Source organism: Oncorhynchus keta, chromosome 15, assembly GCF_023373465.1.
Source record: "Oncorhynchus keta strain PuntledgeMale-10-30-2019 chromosome 15, Oket_V2, whole genome shotgun sequence".
Taxonomy (NCBI): Eukaryota; Metazoa; Chordata; class Actinopteri; order Salmoniformes; family Salmonidae; genus Oncorhynchus; species Oncorhynchus keta.
This window is the reverse complement of record NC_068435.1, coordinates 39450035-39471956: the sequence shown is the minus strand read 5'-3', so window position 1 is coordinate 39471956 and position 21922 is coordinate 39450035.

The following is a 21922-nucleotide window of genomic DNA, read 5'->3' as shown; positions in this document are numbered from 1 at the left end:
ACCGCGATATCCAAGGCATTCCTAGTCGATCGCCAAACATTTCTGTAAAAAAAAACAATGATAAAGCCTTGTGCACCTATATTTTTTTGTTTGTCTCGTGCTGTTGGCGGTATGTGCACCCGATTAATAAGCTGCCCTGCATGCCAGATAGGCACCCGATTAATAAGCTGCCCTGCATGCCAGATAGGCACCCGATTAATAAGCTGCCCTGCATGCCAGATAGGCACCCGATTAATAAGCTGCCCTGCATGCCAGATAGGAAACCGATTAATAAGCTGCCCTGCATGCCAGATAGGCAACCGATTAATAAGCTGCCCTGCATGCCAGGTAGGCAACCGATTAATAAGCTGCCCTGCATGCCAGGTAGGCAACCGATTAATAAGCTGCCCTGCATGCCAGATAGGCAACCGATTAATAAGCTGCCCTGCATGCCAGGTAGGCAACCGATTAATAAGCTGCCCTGCATGCCAGGAAGGCAACCGATTAATAAGCTGCCCTGCATGCCAGGTAGGCAACCGATTAATAAGCTGCCCTGCATGCCAGATAGGCAACCGATTAATAAGCTGCCCTGCATGCCAGGTAGGCAACCGATTAATAAGCTGCCCTGCATGCCAGATAGGCAACCGATTAATAAGCTGCCCTGCATGCCAGGTAGGCAACCGATTAATAAGCTGCCCTGCATGCCAGGAAGGCAACCGATTAATAAGCTGCCCTGCATGCCAGGAAGGCAACTGTTGCCATTATTTTTTATTTCATTTGATTTATTTTTATTATCTCCAAAATATTGTTATTTTTTTAAACAAAGCAAATACTATTATTATTATTGATTTAGAATTATATAAAAGCCCCTTGGATATTCTCACAGATATATTATTAACCCTGTTATTAGCAGGACAATATATATTGGTCATATTGGTCATGGCTCCGAAGCGGCTCCCTTCTATAGCTGTATCCACTGAAAACGTGCAAGGTTCAAGGCCCAAGGGCAGGGGGCAGGGGATGGGCCGCAGAGCCGCGCACAGAAGACGGACCTCCATGGGGAAGGGAAGAGGAGGAAGGGGGAGGACCCCAATAATGGCGCTGACTAGGGAAACGTTCCCGTTGTTCTTAGTGCCAGTCTGCATGATCAAACTAAAACAATGTAACTAATATTGGCATCTTTATGCTTTTGTTCATAAAATATTGATTAAAATACTCTTTCAAAAGGCTGATGTTTATTTAGTTATGGATCCATAACGAAATACTATGGTTATAAATATCACTGAATTACAGAAATATTGGAACAAAGTTGTCTAATGAAGGTAAACAAGTTGCTTCTTACTGGAAAATACTCTTTCAAACCCATACGATCACGTTGTACCACACCATAATGGCTATTAGCAGGTAGCTGGACAATAGACTTGCTTAGAAGTAGGGTACGGGGAGAATTATATCGTCAAATGTATTTCTTCGTTTGGTTGGCTGTATCACAACCGGCCGTGATTGGTTGCAATTTCAGTTTAATCCACCAGAAAAGACAAATCAAATAATATTGCAAAAAGTATTATTGCTATTGTTATGTATCACATCCGACGGGGATTGGAATTGGCCCAGCGTTTCTCTCCCTCTAAACACAGAAATAAATGTTTTGGCCTTTACAAATATTATTTTGGCCTTTAATCTGATTAAAATGGCTCACTTTCGTTTTTTTTTTACAAAATAATCTCCAAAATATCATTATAAATGATCAAGTTTGTGGCACAGTCATATAGCCTACATAAAGCTGTCTTTGGATCAAATTAAGTACCAACATTCTTTCTGATAGTCTTTAATTAATAAATGTTCTGGTTGTCCTGACCTGGACACCATGTACAGTATTATAACAGCCATTATTCTTTCTGATAGTCTTTAATTAATAAATGTTCTGGTTGTCCTGACCTAGACACCATGTACAGTATTATAACAGCCATTATTCTTTATGATAGTCTTTAATAAGTCAATGTTCTGGTCATCCTGACCTGGACACCATGTACAGTATTATAACAGCCATTATTCTTTATGATAGTCTTTAATTAATAAATGTTCTGGTTGTCCTGACCTGGACACCATGTACAGTATTATAACAGCCATTATTCTTTCTGATAGTCTTTAATAAATACATGTTCTGGTTGTCCTGACCTGGACACCATGTACAGTATTATAACAGCCATTATTCTTTCTGATAGTCTTTAATTAATAAATGTTCTGGATGTCCTGACCTGGACACCATGTACAGTATTATAACAGCCCATTATTCTTTCTGATAGTCTTTAATTAATAAATGTTCTGGTTGTCCTGACCTGGACACCATGTACAGTATTATAACAGCCATTATTCTTTCTGATAGTCTTTAATTAATACATGTTCTGGTTGTCCTGACCTAGACACCATGTACAGTATTATAACAGCCATTATTCTTTCTGATAGTCTTTAATAAATAAATGTTCTGGATGTCCTGACCTGGACACCATGTACAGTATTATAACAGCCATTATTCTTTCTGATAGTCTTTAATTAATAAATGTTCTGGTTGTCCTGACCTAGACACCATGTACAGTATTATAACAGCCCATTATTCTTTCTGATAGTCTTTAATAAGTCAATGTTCTGGTCATCCTGACCTGGACACCATGTACAGTATTATAACAGCCCATTATTCTTTCTGATAGTCTTTAATAAGTCAATGTTCTGGTCATCCTGACCTGGACACCATGTACAGTATTATAACAGCCATTATTCTTTCTGATAGTCTTTAATAAATAAATGTTCTGGTTGTCCTGACCTGGACACCATGTACAGTATTATAACAGCCATTATTCTTTCTGATAGTCTTTAATTAATAAATGTTCTGGTTGTCCTGACCTAGACACCATGTACAGTATTATAACAGCCCATTATTCTTTCTGATAGTCTTTAATTAATACATGTTCTGGTTGTCCTGACCTGGACACCATGTACAGTATTATAACAGCCCATTATTCTGTATGATAGTCTTTAATAAATAGGTGTTCTGGATGTCCTGACCTGGACACCATGTACAGTATTATAACAGCCATTATTCTTTATGATAGTCTTTAATTAATAAATGTTCTGGTCATCCTGACCTGGACACCATGTACAGTATTATAACAGCCCATTATTCTCTCTGATAGTCTTTAATAAATAGGTGTTCTGGATGTCCTGACCTGGACACCATGTACAGTATTATAACAGCCATTATTCTCTCTGATAGTCTTTAATAAATAAATGTTCTGGTCATCCTGACCTGGACACCATGTACAGTATTATAACAGCCATTATTCTCTCTGATAGTCTTTAATTAATAAATGTTCTGGTCATCCTGACCTGGACACCATGTACAGTACTATAACAGCCCATTATTCTTTCTGATAGTCTTTAATAAGTCAATGTTCTGGTCATCCTGACCTGGACACCATGTACAGTATTATAACAGCCATTATTCTTTCTGATAGTCTTTAATAAGTCAATGTTCTGGTCATCCTGACCTGGACACCATGTACAGTATTATAACAGCCATTATTCTTTCTGATAGTCTTTAATAAGTCAATGTTCTGGTCATCCTGACCTGGACACCATGTACAGTATTATAACAGCCATTATTCTTTCTGATAGTCTTTAATAAGTCAATGTTCTGGTCGTCCTGACCTGGACACCATGTACAGTATTATAACAGCCATTATTCTTTCTGATAGTCTTTAATTAATAAATGTTCTGGTCATCCTGACCTGGACACCATGTACAGTATTATAACAGCCATTATTCTTTATGATAGTCTTTAATTAATAAATGTTCTGGTCATCCTGACCTGGACACCATGTACAGTATTATAACAGCCATTATTCTCTCTGATAGTCTTTAATAAGTCAATGTTCTGGTCATCCTGACCTGGACACCATGTACAGTATTATAACAGCCATTATTCTTTCTGATAGTCTTTAATAAGTCAATGTTCTGGTCATCCTGACCTGGACACCATGTACAGTATTATAACAGCCATTATTCTTTCTGATAGTCTTTAATTAATAAATGTTCTGGTTATCCTGACCTGGACACCATGTACAGTATTATAACAGCCATTATTCTTTCTGATAGTCTTTAATTAATAAATGTTCTGGTTGTCCTGACCTGGACACCATGTACAGTATTATAACAGCCATTATTCTTTCTGATAGTCTTTAATTAATAAATGTTCTGGTTGTCCTGACCTGGACACCATGTACAGTATTATAACAGCCATTATTCTTTCTGATAGTCTTTAATTAATAAATGTTCTGGTTGTCCTGACCTAGACACCATGTACAGTATTATAACAGCCATTATTCTTTCCGATAGTCTTTAATAAATAAATGTTCTGGTTGTCCTGACCTAGACACCATGTACAGTATTATAACAGCCATTATTCTTTCTGATAGTCTTTAATTAATAAATGTTCTGGTTGTCCTGACCTAGACACCATGTACAGTATTATAACAGCCATTATTCTTTCTGATAGTCTTTAATTAATAAATGTTCTGGTTGTCCTGACCTGGACACCATGTACAGTATTATAACAGCCATTATTCTTTCTGATAGTCTTTAATTAATAAATGTTCTGGTTGTCCTGACCTGGACACCATGTACAGTATTATAACAGCCATTATTCTTTCTGATAGTCTTTAATTAATAAATGTTCTGGTTGTCCTGACCTAGACACCATGTACAGTATTATAACAGCCCATTATTCTTTCTGATAGTCTTTAATAAGTCAATGTTCTGGTTGTCCTGACCTGGACACCATGTACAGTATTATAACAGCCGATTATTCTTTCTGATAGTCTTTAATTAATAAATGTTCTGGTTGTCCTGACCTAGACACCATGTACAGTATTATAACAGCCATTATTCTTTCTGATAGTCTTTAATTAATAAATGTTCTGGTTGTCCTGACCTAGACACCATGTACAGTATTATAACAGCCCATTATTCTCTCTGATAGTCTTTAATTAATAAATGTTCTGGTTGTCCTGACCTGGAGAACATGTACAGTATTATAACAGCCATTATTCTTTCTGATAGTCTTTAATAAATAAATGTTCTGGTCATCCTGACCTGGACACCATGTACAGTATTATAACAGCCCATTATTCTCTCTGATAGTCTTTAATAAATACATGTTCTGGTTGTCCTGACCTGGACAACATGTACAGTATTATAACAGCCCATTATTCTTTCTGATAGTCTTTAATTAATAAATGTTCTGGTTGTCCTGACCTAGACACCATGTACAGTATTATAACAGCCCATTATTCTTTCTGATAGTCTTTAATAAATAAATGTTCTGGTTGTCCTGACCTGGACAGCATGTAAATCAAATCAAATCAAATCAAATGTATTTATATAGCCCTTCATACATCAGCTGATATCTCAAAGTGCTGTACAGAAACCCAGCCTAAAACCCCAAACAGCAAGCAATGCAGGTGTAGAAGCACGGTGGCTAGGAAAAACTCCCTAGAAAGGCCAAAACCTAGGAAGAAACCTAGAGAGGAACCAGGCTATGTGGGGTGGCCAGTCCTCTTCTGGCTGTGCCGGGTGGAGATCATAACAGAACATGGCCAAGATGTTCAAATGTTCATACGTGACAAGCATGGTCCAATAATAATAAGGCAGAACAGTTGAAACTGGAGCAGCGGCACGGCCAGGTGGACTGGGGACAGCAAGGAGTCATCATGTCAGGTAGTCCTGGGCACGGTCTTAGGGCTCAGGTCCTCCAAGAGAGAGAAAGAAAGAGAGAAAGAGAGAATTAGAGAGAGCACACTTAAATTCACACAGGACACCAAATAGGACAGGAGAAGTACTCCAGATATAACAAACTGACCCTAGCCCCCCGACACATAAACTACTGCAGCATAAATACTGGAGGCTGAGACAGGAGGGGTCAGGAGACACTGTGGCTCCATCCGAGGACACCCCCGGACAGGCTCAAACAGGAAGGATATAACCCCACCCACTTTCCCAAAGCACAGCCCTCACACCACTAGAGGGATATCTCCAACCACCAACTTACCATCCTGAGACAAGGCCGAGTATAGCCCACAAAGATCTCCGCAACGGCACAACCCAAGGGGGTGCGCCAACCCAGACAGGAAGATCACATCAGTGACTCAACCCACTCAAGTGACGCACCCCTCCTAGGGACGGTATGAAAGAGCCCCAGTTAGCCAGTGACTCAGCCCCTGTAATAGGGTTAGAGGCAGAGAATCCCAGTGGAAAGAGAGGAACCGGCCAGGCAGAGACAACAAGGGCGGTTTGTTGCTCCAGAGCCTTTCTGTTCACCTTCCCACTCCTGGGCCAGACTACACTCAATCATATGACCCACTGAAGAGATGAGTCTTCAGTAAAGACTTAAAGGTTGAGACCGAGTTTGCGTCTCTTACATGGATAGACAGACCATTCCATAAAAATGGAGCTCTATAGGAGAAAGCCCTGCCTCCATCTGTTTGCTTAGAAATTCTAGGGACAGTTAGGAGGCCTGCGTCTTGTGACCGTAGCATACGTGTAGGTATGTACGGCAGGACCAAATCAGAGAGATAGGTAGGAGCAAGCCCATGTAATGCTTTCTAGGTTAGCAGTAAAACCTTGAAATGAGCCCTTGCCTTGACAGGAAGCCAGTGTAGGGAGGCTAGCACTGGAGTAATATGATCACATTTTTTGGTTCTAGTCAGGATTCTAGCAGCCGTATTTAGCACTAACTGAAGTTTATTTAGTGCTTTATCCGGGTAGCCGGAAAGTAGAGCATTGCAGTAGTCTAACCTAGAAGTGACAAAAGCATGGATTAATTTTTCTGCATCACTTTTGGACAGAAAGTTTTGGATTTTTGCAATGTTACGTAGATGGAAAAAAGCTGTCCTTGAAATGGTCTTGATATGTTCCTCAAAAGAGAGATCAGGGTCCAGAGTAACACCAAGGTCCTTCACAGTTTTATTTGAGACGACTGTACAACCATTAAGATTAATTGTCAGATTCAACAGAAGATCTCTTTGTTTCTTGGGACCTAGAACAAGCATCTCTGTTTTGTCCGAGTTTAAAAGTAGAAAGTTTGCAGCCAATATGTACAGTATTATAACAGCCCATTATCCATTGTGATAGTCTTTAATAAGTCAATGTTCTGGTCATCCTGACCTGGACACCATGTACAGTACTATAACAGCCCATTATTCTTTCTGATAGTCTTTAATAAGTCAATGCTCTGGTCATCCTGACCTGGACACCATGTACAGTATTATAACAGCCATTATTCTTTCTGATAGTCTTTAATAAGTCAATGTTCTGGTCATCCTGACCTGGACAACATGTACAGTATTATAACAGCCATTATTCTTTCTGATAGTCTTTAATAAGTCAATGTTCTGGTCGTCCTGACCTGGACACCATGTACAGTATTATAACAGCCATTATTCTTTCTGATAGTCTTTAATAAGTCAATGTTCTGGTTGTCCTGACCTGGACAGCATGTACAGTATTATAACAGCCCATTATTCTTTCTGATAGTCATTAATAAATACATTTTCTGGTCATCCTGACCTAGATACCATGTACAGTATTATAACAGCCCATTATTCTTTCTGATAGTCTTTAATAAGTCAATGTTCTGGTCATCCTGACCTGGACAACATGTACAGTATTATAACAGCCCATTATTCTGTATGATAGTCTTTAATAAATATATGTTCTGGTCATTCTGACCTAGACACCATGTACAGTATTATAACAGCCCATTATTCTCTCTGATAGTCTTTAATAAATAAATGTTCTGGTCATCCTGACCTAGACACCATGTACAGTATTATAACAGCCCATTATTCTGTATGATAGTCTTTAATAAGTCAATGTTCTGGTCATCCTGACCTGGACACCATGTACAGTATTATAACAGCCCATTATTCTGTATGATAGTTTTTAATAAATAAATGTTCTGGTCATCCTGACCTGGACACCATGTACAGTATTATAACAGCCCATTATTCTCTCTGATAGTCTTTAATAAATAAATGTTCTGGTTGTCCTGACCTGGACACCATGTACAGTATTATAACAGCCATTATTCTTTCTGATAGTCTTTAATAAGTCAATGTTCTGGTTGTCCTGACCTGGACACCATGTACAGTATTATAATAGCCCATTATGGACTATTAGCAGGACAATATACCTTTACCAACACCTCTCTGTATTTTGATACTTTGTGGATGGGGGCTCCTGAGAGGAAATGGGCTCCCGCAGTGCAAAATGCATTGCTACAGATGCAGGTTCGATACCCGTGCCGGACGCCATCGAGAGACCCATGATGCGGCTTTGGTTTTAATTTAGAATCCAGTCCTCTATATGTAATTATTGGCGGAGAGTCACGGCATATTTTTCGATAGACTGCAGGCCTGCCGTAGTCGACATGAGTCTCACTAGTGTTGAGTAATTTGCTGTTAAATGTGGTGTAGGTATTATTTATTTAAAGAGCATAGTGAAGTTAGAAGCAATAGGATTTGAAGCAATAGCCTACGTCTATTTTATCACCGTTTCGTGCTGCTCTGAGACAAGCATAGGGACTGGTCTTGATAAATCAATAAGATTTATATTTTCACTGGTATTTGGGTATTGGTTAGACGACAATTATACAATTAGGGTGTAGAAATGTTATGCTCTTGACTCAAAACTATACACGTCAATGATTGCGCTTAACAAAGAGCTGCAGTTAGTTTCAGAATAGGTGGCAAGGAATAAGTTAGTCCTAAATATTTCTAAAAGTCAAGGCATTGTATTTTGGACAAATCATTCAGTAAACCCTAAACCTCAACTAAATCTTGTAATAAATAATGTGTGAATTGAGCAAGTTGAGGAGACTAAAGTGCTTGGAGTAACCCTGGACTGTAAACTGTCATGGTCAAAACATATTGATACTGTCACGTTGTATACTCCCCCTCTGGCCTCTAGGTCACCAGACTGCTGATTATTACGCTCACCAGCGCTTATTGACGCTCACCTGGACTCCATCACCTCCTTGATGACCTACCCCATTTATGTCACACCCTTCAGTTCCCTCCCCCAAGCGTTATTGTTTCTGTTTCATGTCTGTGCACTGTTCGTGTTTATTGTTAAGTTCATGTTCGTTTATTTATTAAATGTATTCACTCCCTGAACTTGCTTCCCGACTCTCAACGTACATCATTACAGATACAACAGTAGCTAAGATGGGGAGAAGTCTGTCCATAATAAAGGGCTGCTCTACCTTCTTAACAGTACTGTCAACAAGGCAGGGCCTACAGGCCCTAGTTTCTACCTTCTTAACAGCACTGTCAACAAGGCAGGTCCTACAGGCCCTAGTTTGTACCTTCTTAACAGCACTGTCAACAAGGCAGGTCCTACAGGCCCTAGTTTCTACCTTCTTAACAGCACTGTCAACAAGGCAGGTCCTACAGGCCCTAGTTTCTACCTTCTTAACAGCACTGTCAACAAGGCAGGTCCTACAGGCCCTAGTTTCTACCTTCTTAACAGCACTGTCAACAAGGTAGGTCCTACAGGCCCTAGTTTCTACCTTCTTACCAGCACTGTCAACAAGGCAGGTCCTACAGGCCCTAGTTTCTACCTTCTTAACAGCATTGTCAACAAGGCAGGTCCTACAGGCCCTAGTTTCTACCTTCTTACCAGCACTGTCAACAAGGCAGGTCCTACAGGCCCTAGTTTCTACCTTCTTAACAGCACTGTCAACAAGGCAGGTCCTACAGGCTCTCTAGATTTGTCGCACCTGAACTACTGTTCAGTCGTGTGGTCACGTGCCAAGAAGAGGGACTTAGTCAAATTGCAATTGGCTCACAACAGGGCAGCACAGCTGGCCCTTGGATGTACACAGAGAGCTAATATTAATAATATGCATGTCAATCTCTCCTGGCTCAAAGTGGAGGAGAGATCGACTTCATCACTACTTGTGAGATGTATTGACGTGCTGAATGCACAGAGCTGTCTGTTTAAACAACAAGCACACAGCTCAGACACCCATGCGTACCCCACAAAATATGCCACCAGAGGTCTCTTCACAATCCCCAAGTCCTGAACAGTCTATGGGAGGCGCACAGTACTTCTGTACACAGAGCCATGACTACATGGAATTCTATTACACATCGGGTAAGTGATGCAAGCAGTATAATCAGATCAAAAAAACAGGTACAAATTATTGTCACACCCTGTACAGTTTCACCTGTCGTTGTACTTGTCACCACCCCCTTCCAGGTGTAGCCCATCTACCCCATTATTCCCTGTGTATTTATACCTGTGTTCTCTGTTTGTCTGTTGCCAGTTTGTTTTGTTTGTGAAACTTACCAGCGTTTGTTCCCCTGCTCTTGCCTGTTTCTTGCTCCTGTTTTCTAGTCCTTCCCAGTTTTGACCGTTCTGCCCGCCCTGACCCTGAGACTGCCTAAAGTCCTGTACCTTACCCCACCTTACTGGATCATTGACCCCTCCCTGCCCTGACCCTGAGACTGCCTGCCGTTCTGGACCCTTTGTAGCCTGTCTTGATTATTGACCCCTCCCTGCCCTGACCCTAAGACTGCCTGCCGTTCTGGACCCTTTGTAGCCTGTCTTGATTATTGATCCCTCGCTGCCCTGACCCTGAGACTGCCTGCCGTTCTGGACGGACCCTTTGTAGCCTGTCTTGATTATTGACCCCTCCCTGCCCTGACACTGAGACTGCCTGTCGTTCTGGACCCTTTGTAGCCTGTCTTGATTATTGACCCCTCCCTGCCCTGACCCCGAGACTGCCTGTCGTTCTGGACCCTTTGTATCCTGTCTTGATTATTGACCCCTCCCTGCACTGACCCTGAGACTGCCTGTCGTTCTGGACCCTTTGTAGCCTGTCTTGATTATTGACCCCTCCCTGCCCTGACCATGAGACTGCCTGCCGTTCTGGACCCTTTGTAGCCTGTCTTGATTATTGACCCCTCCCTGCCCTGACCCTGAGACTGCCTGTCGTTCTGGACCCTTTGTAGCCTGTCTTGATTATTGACCCCTCCCTGCCCTGACCCTGAGACTGCCTGTCGTTCTGGACCCTTTGTAGCCTGTCTTGATTATTGACCCCTCCCTGCCCTGACCCTGAGACTGCCTGCCGTTCTGGACCCTTTGTAGCCTGTCTTGATTATTGACCCCTCCCTGCCCTGACCCCGAGACTGCCTGCCATTCTGGACCCTTTGTAGCCTGTCTTGATTATTGACCCCTCCCTGCCCTGACCCTGAGACTGCCTACCGTTCTGGACCCTTTGTACCCTGTCTTGATTATTGACCCCTCCCTGCCCTGACCCTGAGATGCCTGCCGTTATGGACCCTTTGTACCCTGTCTTGATTATTGACCCCTCCCTGCCCTGACCCTGAGACTGCCTGCCGTTCTGGACCCTTTGTATCCTGTCTTGATTATTGACCCCTCCCTGCCCTGACCCTGAGCCTACCTGCCGTTCTGGACCGTTTGTACCCTGTCTTGATTATTGACCCCTCCCTGCCCTGACCCTGAGCCTACCTGCCGTTCTGGACCCTTTGTAGCCTGTCTTGATTATTGACCCCTCCCTGCCCTGACCCTGAGATGCCTGCCGTTCTGGACCCTTTGTACCCTGTCTTGATTATTGACCCCTCCCTGCCCTGACCCTGAGACTGCCTACCGTTCTGGACCCTTTGTACCCTGTCTTGATTATTGACCCCTCCCTGCCCTGACCCTGAGACTACCTGCCGTTCTGGACCCTTTGTAGCCTATCTTGATTATTGACCCCTCCCTGCCCTGACCCTGAGCCTACCTGCCGTTCTGGACCCTTTGTAGCCTATCTTGATTATTGACCCCTCCCTGCCCTGACCCTGAGCCTACCTGCCGTTCTGGACCCTTTGTAGCCTGTCTTGATTATTGACCCCTCCCTGCCCTGACCCTGAGATGCCTGCCGTTCTGGACCCTTTGTAGCCTGTCTTGATTATTGACCCCTCCCTGCCCTGACCCTGAGACTGCCTGCCGTTCTGGACCCTTTGTAGCCTGTCTTGATTATTGACCCCTCCCTGCCCTGACCCTGAGACTGCCTGCCGTTCTGGACCCTTTGTAGCCTGTCTTGATTATTGACCCCTCCCTGCCCTGACCCTGAGATGCCTGCCGTTCTGGACCCTTTGTAGCCTGTCTTGATTATTGACCCCTCCCTGCCCTGACCCTGAGACTGCCTGCCGTTCTGGACCCTTTGTATCCTGTCTTGATTATTGACCCCTCCCTGCCCTGACCCTGAGATGCCTGCCGTTCTGGACCGTTTGTAGCCTGTCTTGATCATTGACCCCTCCCTGCCCTGACCCTGAGCCTAGCTGCCGTTCCGGACCGTTTGTAGCCTGTCTTGATTATTGACCCCTCCCTGCCTTTGACCTGTTGTTTGCCTGCCCCTGTATTAGAAATAAACATGAATTTCTTCGACACTGTCTGCATCTGGGTCTTACCTGAAATGTGATATCTTATGGAACAGCGGGGACTTGTGAAGTAACACAAACATAAGTACAGACACATGCACACACACACATGATAACATACGCACTATACACACATGTACATTGAAAAAGACATACCACTGAGCAAATATATTTTTATATTTTTCATTTATTTTGTCAAAATGCCGTTTTGTATTGCACATGTACCTCCCCCCTCCCAATCCTATTTCGGTTGGATCTTTGAAAGATGACACTGTAACTTGTGCTTAATTAACTTACTTTTTGTTTTTCAATTTAAATCTCATGGTCGCTGCTGCAGGTCAAAATAATCCGTGTTAAAAACAAAACAGTCACCAGTAACATTAGCTTATTTGGTTGAACACAAAATGTACTCTGGGTGTACAAAACAATAAGAACACCTACTCTTCCATGACATAGACTGACCAGGTGAATCCAGGTGAAAGCTATGATCCTTAATGTTTTCATTTGTTAAATTCACTTCAAAACAGTGTCGATGAAGGGAAGGAGACAGGTTAAATAGTATTTTTAGTCTTGAGACAATTGAGACATGGACCGGGTATGAGTGTCATTCAGAGGGTGAATTTTGCGTTATTTGAAACATTTGATCTCAAATCTAAAATGTTGGAGTATAGAGACAAAACATTTTTTATTGCTTCACTGTCCAAATAAATATGGAAGGGAGTGTATATGAGTTGAACACTAGGGTGTTGTGATTTTACTTTCATTAATATTTACTTTCATGACTGTTATTTATTTAATACACAAACTCGATTAAATGAATCACGTAACAATTAACTCATTAGGATTTGAGGCACCACGGAAGAAGTTGTTTAAATCGTTACCATCTCACAAATTAAACTCTATCAGGTCTTTACCCAAACATCCATAAAACAGTCAACATATTAATCATAACCTCTTATCATAACATTAATCTGAACAATTGTACCCGTCTTGGATCTGCAAAAAAACCCAGCCTTGCTCATGAGTCAGTACTACAGAAATTGGTTTAATCATGTATTAGCTAACTAAATAATAACACAGAATAAACATACACACTTTGTCTCATGTAAAGGTCCCCAGTGGACTGACAAAATATGACAACTTATTACACAGAGATGGAGAGGGGGGAAGAGACAGAGATAGAGAAAAATTGACAATTATTGTGGATACATTCTATAACTATTCTTCCATTAATGCTATACTTTCCACACAAACCGCCGCCCATTTGGAGAAAGAAATCATGAATGCATTTACGTGTGATATGCCTTCTTTCATTGTTTATCTCTGTCAGAACCCAGCCTTCTCGGACAGGGGTTTGGTTATCCTTCTCTCGGACTTCTCTAAGGCTCTGACTGTCCACAAGAGGTCACAATGTCTTTCTTCTTGTCCGAGGCTTCAATGACTTGTCATGTAATCTGAAGCATAATTAAAAGGTGGTGTTCCCTTCCACTCATTCTGGAAGATTGGTCCTCTGAAGACAGGCTAATCAGCCCTATTAATGATCCCCAGTGAGGTGATGAGAGAGAGCCGCGTAGTAGATGATGGTCTGAAGAGAGTAATAGGATGGTCCTACTTGAATTCACTTAGATACCGTAGTTAGGACAGCTGTACCAGTGATCGTCTGAGGTGAGCTTCTCGCCTCTTCCTCCTCGTGTTGGTATTCAGGATTCGGACCACGATGGACATGAGCTGCAGCTCTTCATCTCTCTGGTATAAAGGAAGGTGAGTTTATTTATTCACCTCGTGAACCTCGTCAAAGTTTTCAACCATTTTTAACTTGTAGCTAAGGCCTCAGATTTCCTGGTCTAAAGATTGATTTATCATCCAAGCCTTTATGCACTCTTGGTCATAAGGGGCGTTCTGTCATGCTGACAAGCTCTCTGACCTCACTCGGGGTGTGGTTATGTAATATGCAAAGGATATCAAAAACTATTATCTATTTTGAAAACTAAAATCACATTCCTGTCTTAACACAAATACCTTCATCACTTTTCATATTATATGCTCAACGCATCAGATGAAACCTCATACCTTTAATGGCCATACTTTCCAAGTTACAGTATTTCCTCCAAAATATTTTTTTATGACATCACAAAATATTCAACCATATGGCATTAGTTTCCATATCCCCTCCATTATCCACTTTTTGGACGTTTGAGTTTTGGGTAGGCAAAATCTCTGTGTGTGGGAGAAGATCTGGTTATTGTCAGCCATTGCCAAACTGATCTGACCCATTGTGATCCTCACAGGACAGTCATAACAAAAGGTATGACGTTTGCCCCATGGGGATGGTTTGAACTTCCTCTCTATTGGTGTGGGGGCCTCCGAGTCAGGAGGAAAATGAACCCAATAGCACCCATCCTAGCCAAGTCCTTCCCCATGGGGCAACAAGGCTACCCAACATCTATCCATCACACAACTAAGACACCTCTCAGCTCACTGAGGGGCGGACAGATAGAGACAGATGCTGTGCACATCTGACATAATGATGATGTCTTGTGAGGGGTTGTGTTCTTACTTCACTGAACAAAAGTATAAACGCAACATGTAAAGTGTTGGTCCTATGTTCCAACATCCCAGAAATGTTCCATACGCACAAAAAGCATATTTCTCTCAAATTGGGTGCAAAAATTGGATTACACCCGTTAGTGAGCATTTCTCCTTTGCCAAGATAATCCATCCACCTGACAGGTATTTCATATAAAGAAACTGATTAAACAGCATGATCACCACACAGCTGCACCTTCTGCTGGGGAAAATAAAAAGCCACTGTAAAATATGCAGTTGATACACAACACAATGCCACAATGTCAGCTGGGCTTGACAATCTGGACCCGCTATTTCTGAAACTATCTGCCGCCATTGTCGCAACCCCTATCACCAGCCTGTTCAACCTCTCTTTCATATCGTCTGAGATCCCCAAGGATTGGAAAGCTGCCGCAGTCATCCCCCTCTTCAAAGGGGGAGACACCCTGGACCCAAACTGCTATAGACCTATATCCATCCTGCCCTGCCTATCTAAGGTCTTCGAAAGCCAAGTCAACAAACAGGTCACTGACCATCTCGAATCCCACCGTGCCTTCTCCGCTGTGCAATCTGGTTTCCGAGCCGGTCACGGGTGCACCTCAGCCACACTCAAGGTACTAAATGATATCATAACCGCCATCGATAAAAGACAGTACTGTGCAGCCGTCTTCATCGACCTCGCCAAGGCTTTCGACTCTGTCAATCACCAAATTCTTATCGGCAGACTCAACAGCCTCGGTTTTTCGGATGACTGCCTTGCCTGGTTCACCAATTACTTTGCAGACAGAGTTCAGTGTGTCAAATCAGAGGGCATGCTGTCCGGTCCTCTGGCAGTCTCTATGGGGGTGCCACAGGGTTCAATTCTCGGGCCGACTCTTTTCTCTGTATATATCAATGATGTTGCTCTTGCTGCGGGCGATTCCCTGATCCACCTCTACGCAGACGACACCATTCTATATACTTTCGGCCCGTCATTGGACACTGTGCTATCAAACCTCCAAACGAGCTTCAATGCCATACAGCACTCCTTCCGTGGCCTCCAACTGCTCTTAAACGCGAGTAAAACCAAATGCATGCTTTTCAACCGATCGCTGCCTGCACCTGCATGCCCGACTAGCATCACCACCCTGGATGGTTCCAACCTTGAATATGTGGACATCTATAAGTACCTAGGTGTCTGGCTAGACTGCAAACTCTCCTTCCAGACTCACATCAAACATCTCCAATCAAAAATCAAATCCAGAGTCGGCTTTCTATTCCGCAACAAAGCCTCCTTCACTCACGCTGCCAAGCTTACCCTAGTAAAACTGACTATCCTACCGATCCTCGACTTCGGCGATGTCATCTACAAAATGGCTTCCAACACTCTACTCAGCAAACTGGATGCAGTCTATCACAGTGCCATCCGTTTTGTCACTAAAGCACCTTATACCACCCACCACTGCGACTTGTATGCTCTAGTCGGCTGGCCCTCACTACATATTCGTCGCCAGACCCACTGGCTCCAGGTCATTTACAAGTCCATGCTAGGTAAAGCTCCGCCTTATCTCAATTCACTGGTCACGATGGCAACACCCATCCGTAGCACGCGCTCCAGCAGGTGTATCTCACTGATCATCCCTAAAGCCAACACCTCATTTGGCCGCCTTTCGTTCCAGTACTCTGCTGCCTGTGACTGGAACGAATTGCAAAAATCGCTGAAGTTGGAGACTTTTATCTCCCTCACCAACTTCAAACATCAGCTATCCGAGCAGCTAACCGATCGCTGCAGCTGTACATAGTCTATAGGTAAATAGCTCACCCTTTTTCACCTGCCTCATTCCCATACTGTTTTTATACTGTTTTTATTTATTTACTTTTCTGCTCTTTTGCACACCAATATCACCAATATCTCTACCTGTACATGCCCATCTGATCATTTATCACTCCAGTGTTAATCTGCAAAATTGTATTATTCGCCTACCTCCTCATGCCTTTTGCACACATTGTATATAGATTGCCCATTTTTTTCTACTGTGTTATTGACTTGCTAATTGTTTACTCCATGTGTAACTCTGTTGTCTGTTCACACTGCTATGCTTTATCTTGGCCAGGTCGCAGTTGCAAATGAGAACTTGTTCTCAACTAGCCTACCTGGTTAAATAAAGGTGAAATAAAAAAATAAAAATAAAAATGTCTCAAGTTTTGAGGGAGCATGCAATTGGCATACTGACTACAGGAATGTTGACCATAGCTTTTGCCAGATAATTGAATGTTAATTTCTCTACCATAAGCCACCTCCAACGTCGTTTTAGAGAATTTGGCAGTACGTCCAACCATCCTCACAACCGCAGACCACGTGTAACCACACCAGCCAAGGACCTCCACATCTGGTTTCTTCATCTGCGGGATCGTCTGACACCAGCCACCCGGACAGCTGATGAAACTGGGTTTGCACAACCAAAGAATTTCTGCACAAACTGTCAGAAACTGTCTCAGGGAAGCTTATCTGGGTGCTCGTCGTCATCACCAGGGTTTTGACCTGACTACAATTTGGCGTTGTAACAGACTTCAGTGGGCAAATGCTCAAGTTTAAGGGCCACTGGCACGATGGAGAAGCTCTTCACGGTTGAATCCCAGTTTCAACTGTACCGGGAAGATGGTAGACAGCATGAATGGCATCGTGTGGGCAAGCGGTTTGTTGTAGTCAACGTTGTGAACAGAATGCCCCATGGTGACGGTGGGGTAATGGTAGGGCAGGCATGAGCTACAGAAAACAAACACAATTGCATTTCATCGATGGCAATTTGAATGCACTGAGATGCAGTAACGAGATCCTGAGGCACATTGCCATACCATTCATCAGCCGCCATCATCTCATGTTTCAGAATTATAATGCATGGCCGGCCCCATGTCGCAATCATCTGAACACAATTGCTGGAAGCTGAAAATGTCCCAGTTTTTCCATGACCTGCGTAGTCACCAGACATGTCACCCATTGAGCATGTTTGGGAGGCTCTGGATCGCCATGTACGACAGCGTGTTCCAGTGTTCCAGTTCCCGCCAATATCCAGTAACTTCGCGTGGGACAACATTTTGAGTGGGACAAAATTCCACAGGCCACAATCAACAGCCTGATCAACTCTATGCAGAGGAGATGTGTTGTGACCAACAGATGCATATCAGTATTCCCAGTCATGTGAAATCCATAGATTAGGGTAATGAATTTATTTCAATTGACTGATTTCCTTATATGAACTGTAACTCCATTAAATATTTTTAATTGTTGCGTTTATATTTTTGTTCAGTGTATGTATGTGCAACCAGGCAGAGCAGAACACTCAGAACCAAAATAGTAAATTCTGCTTGACCACATGTATTTATTTTTCAGGGTAGTTACTCTGTTCGTTACTCCGATATAGGACCTATGTCATGCAAATTGGGGCAGAGAAACCATCACGCTGTCAATCGATCCGATTCTAAACCAACATATGTAAAGGAATAAGAGCTATATTTTGTGCTATTCTGTTTCATTTTGACACACACACACAACCCTGCCTAAATCCCACATATCTGTTTGCGGTGACCCACTTGAAGGACATGACTGTAATATGATAATCTGCATAATTGTTCCTGCTGCTGCGTTTGTCTGAAATCTCTCCTTCCAGTCCCCCTTTGAAGTCCTGATGGGAAGAGTATCTGGGGACTTGAAACAAGTATTTTGGTAACTTTATCAGAGACCTAATGGAAAACAGTTTGAGAGTAATATAGACAGACCATACTACACACTGCTTTGAGCCAGGAGTTTGAGTTCCCTGTGGAGTCTACTGAGTATATTTTAGCATCTGTTCAAGCGAGCAATATTGACAGGTTCACGTCATAGGTATGAAACAGGATATATTAAAAATCGTTTGAAGTGTGTGTACAAGCAATTTACGCTGTGTGTGTACAAACAAACTGGGCTGTGTGTGTACACTCAGGTTTAAAACCATTTGGGCTATGAGTATCAGTGTAGGCTGCGCAGAGGAGGAAGGTGAGGACCATCCTCCTCAGTGAATTTAATAAAAATACAAATAGTGAAACAAAAAAAAAAGTGTATATTTTTTGATGAAACTACTAAATATATTCACGTGATCACGTAACTAAATAACTGATTAAATGAAGGTCTGCAGTAGCCTCAACAACACTATCTTGGGTAGCACCATGGTGTAGCCGGAGGACAGTTACTTTCCATCCTCCTCTGGGTACATTAACTTCAATACCAAACTTAGGAGGCTCATGGTTCTCACCCCCCTTCCAAAGATTTACACAGTGATTATGACGACTTCCGGAGTGTGTCCTCCACCCTATCAGAGCTCTTGCAGCATGAACTGACATGTTGTCCACCCAATTAAAGGATCAGAGAATGAATCTGGTACTGAAAGCATTAGCTACAGCTAGAAAGCGCTGCAGTGCATAACATGTAGTTGACCCAAAGAGAGAGAAAGACAATAATTGAGCAATAAGGTGAGCTGAGGAGAGTGCGTAGATGCAAAAAGGAATTAAACAACGAGCAAATTGACGATGCTGTTAGTATGTGGTTGCTATGAAAGTGAACTGTGTGTGGTCAAGTATGAATTCACTCTGCCGATTATGTTGAAAATTGTTTCTTAAATGGAAGGAAACGGAACAAAACAGGGATAAACCTAACTGGATTTGTCCAGTAGAAACTGTCATTTTGATTAAGAAACTAAACGTTTTGCAATGATTGGACTAATGATTACACCTTAGATAAGCTAGATCACTGTCTGTCACCTTGATTACTCCAATTTGTCTCTCGACATGTGCACCTACGTTATAAACTTTCATTCATAGTCTGTTGAAGCAACCTCATTATGGTTATAGGGAAATGTGAGTATCATGTGGTAGCCTAAACCTGGGTAAATGGAGTATGTGTCATCCAATGTGCTGTAATAGAAATAAGGCCATGCTCATATAAAAAACATCTTCTCTAATCTTATACATCAATGACCACCACTGATGTGTATACACTTATGTTAAAAGCAGTTTGTGCTATGGGCTGTGTGTGTGTAGTTGGAACTGTGTATATAAGACGTTTGGGTTGTGTGTGTATCTGATGGCAGATTTTGGGTCTTGGCAGCAGGCAGGTGTGTGTAAAGCAGTCAGTCTGTTTTGGTGTGTCTGTGGGGGGGGGGGTTGTGGTTCCAGCCCTTAATTATGAAAACTAACAACCAGGGGGCATTTTGTATTATAATAGGATAACAACATAACACCCTCTGTTCTCCAGCACAGCATCAGATGGCAGAAAGAGACAGAGAGGAACGGATGACACTGGCAGAAGGAGAGAAAGAGTGAAGACACTGCCTCTCCGTCAGATGGCCGGAGGAGAGAGAGAGAGTGAGGGATGACACTGGCAGAAGGAGAGAAAGAGTGAAGACACTGCCTCTCCGTCAGATGGCCGGAGGAGAGAGAGAGTGAGGGATGACACTGACAGGAGAAGAGAAAGAGTGAAGACACTGCCTCTGTCAGATGGCCGGAGGAGAGAGAGAGTGAGGGATGACACTGGCAGAAGGAGAGAAAGAGTGAAGACACTGCCTCTCCGTCAGATGGCCGGAGGAGAGAGAGTGAGGGATGACACTGGCAGAAGGAGAGAAAGAGTGAAGACACTGCCTCTCTGTCAGATGGCCGGAGGAGAGAGAGTGAGGGATGACACTGGCAGAAGGAGAGAAAGAGTGAAGACACTGCCTCTCTGTCAGATGGCCGGAGGAGAGAGAGAGTGAGGGATGACACTGGCAGAAGGAGAGAAAGAGTGAAGACACTGACTCTCCGTCAGATGGCCAGAGGAGAGAGAGAGAGTGAAGACACTGCCTCTCCGTCAGATGGCCGGAGGAGAGAGAGAGTGAAGACACTGCCTCTCCGTCAGATGGCCGGAGGAGAGAGAGAGTGAGGGATGACACTGGCAGAAGGAGAGAAAGAGTGAAGACACTGCCTCTCCGTCAGATGGCCGGAGGAGAGAGAGTGAGGGATGACACTGGCAGAAGGAGAGAAAGAGTGAAGACACTGCCTCTCTGTCAGATGGCCGGAGGAGAGAGAGAGTGAGGGATGACACTGGCAGAAGGAGAGAAAGAGTGAAGACACTGCCTCTCCCTCAGATGGTCGGAGGAGAGAGAGAGTGAGGGATGACACTGGCAGAAGGAGAGAAAGAGTGAAGACACTGCCTCTCCGTCCCATGGCCGGAGGAGAGAGAGAGTGAGGGATGACACTGACAGAAGGAGAGAAAGAGTGAAGACACTGCCTCTCCGTCAGATGGCCGGAGGAGAGAGAGAGTGAGGGATGACACTGACAGGAGAGGGAAGAATGGATGACAGAAGTAAAGAGGAGAGAAACGAGGCGATGGTAGAGATTCCAAAACCTTTTGCAAGTGAGAACCTGTTCCATCCAATCTCACGCAAGGCTTGCTTTTATTTAGTTTTATTTTATTTAAACCTACTTTTAATATGCAGTAACAGCCCATGTGGGAATCAAAACCACAACTTGGATTGCAACCCAACTGCAATCAGACCAGTAGCGCCTAATAATACAAATGATATTAGTGTGAACGAGGGATACAAAGTGCTGTATTTTGAAAGCAGGTGCTTCCACACAGATGCGGTTCCTGACTTAATTAAGCAATTAAGATCATCATGTTCTGGGTCATGTATAATAATATCCAAGTGGCCATTATTTTTGGCTACCATGGCTAGAAGAAGAGATCTCAGTGACTTTGAAAGAGGGGTCTCAAAGGAGCATAGAGGGTTTAAAGGGTGTGTGTGTGCGTGCGTGTCAGTCACAAGATCTCAACCCAATTGAACACTTATCTGAGATTCTAGAGCGGTGCCTGAGACAGCGTTTTCCACCAC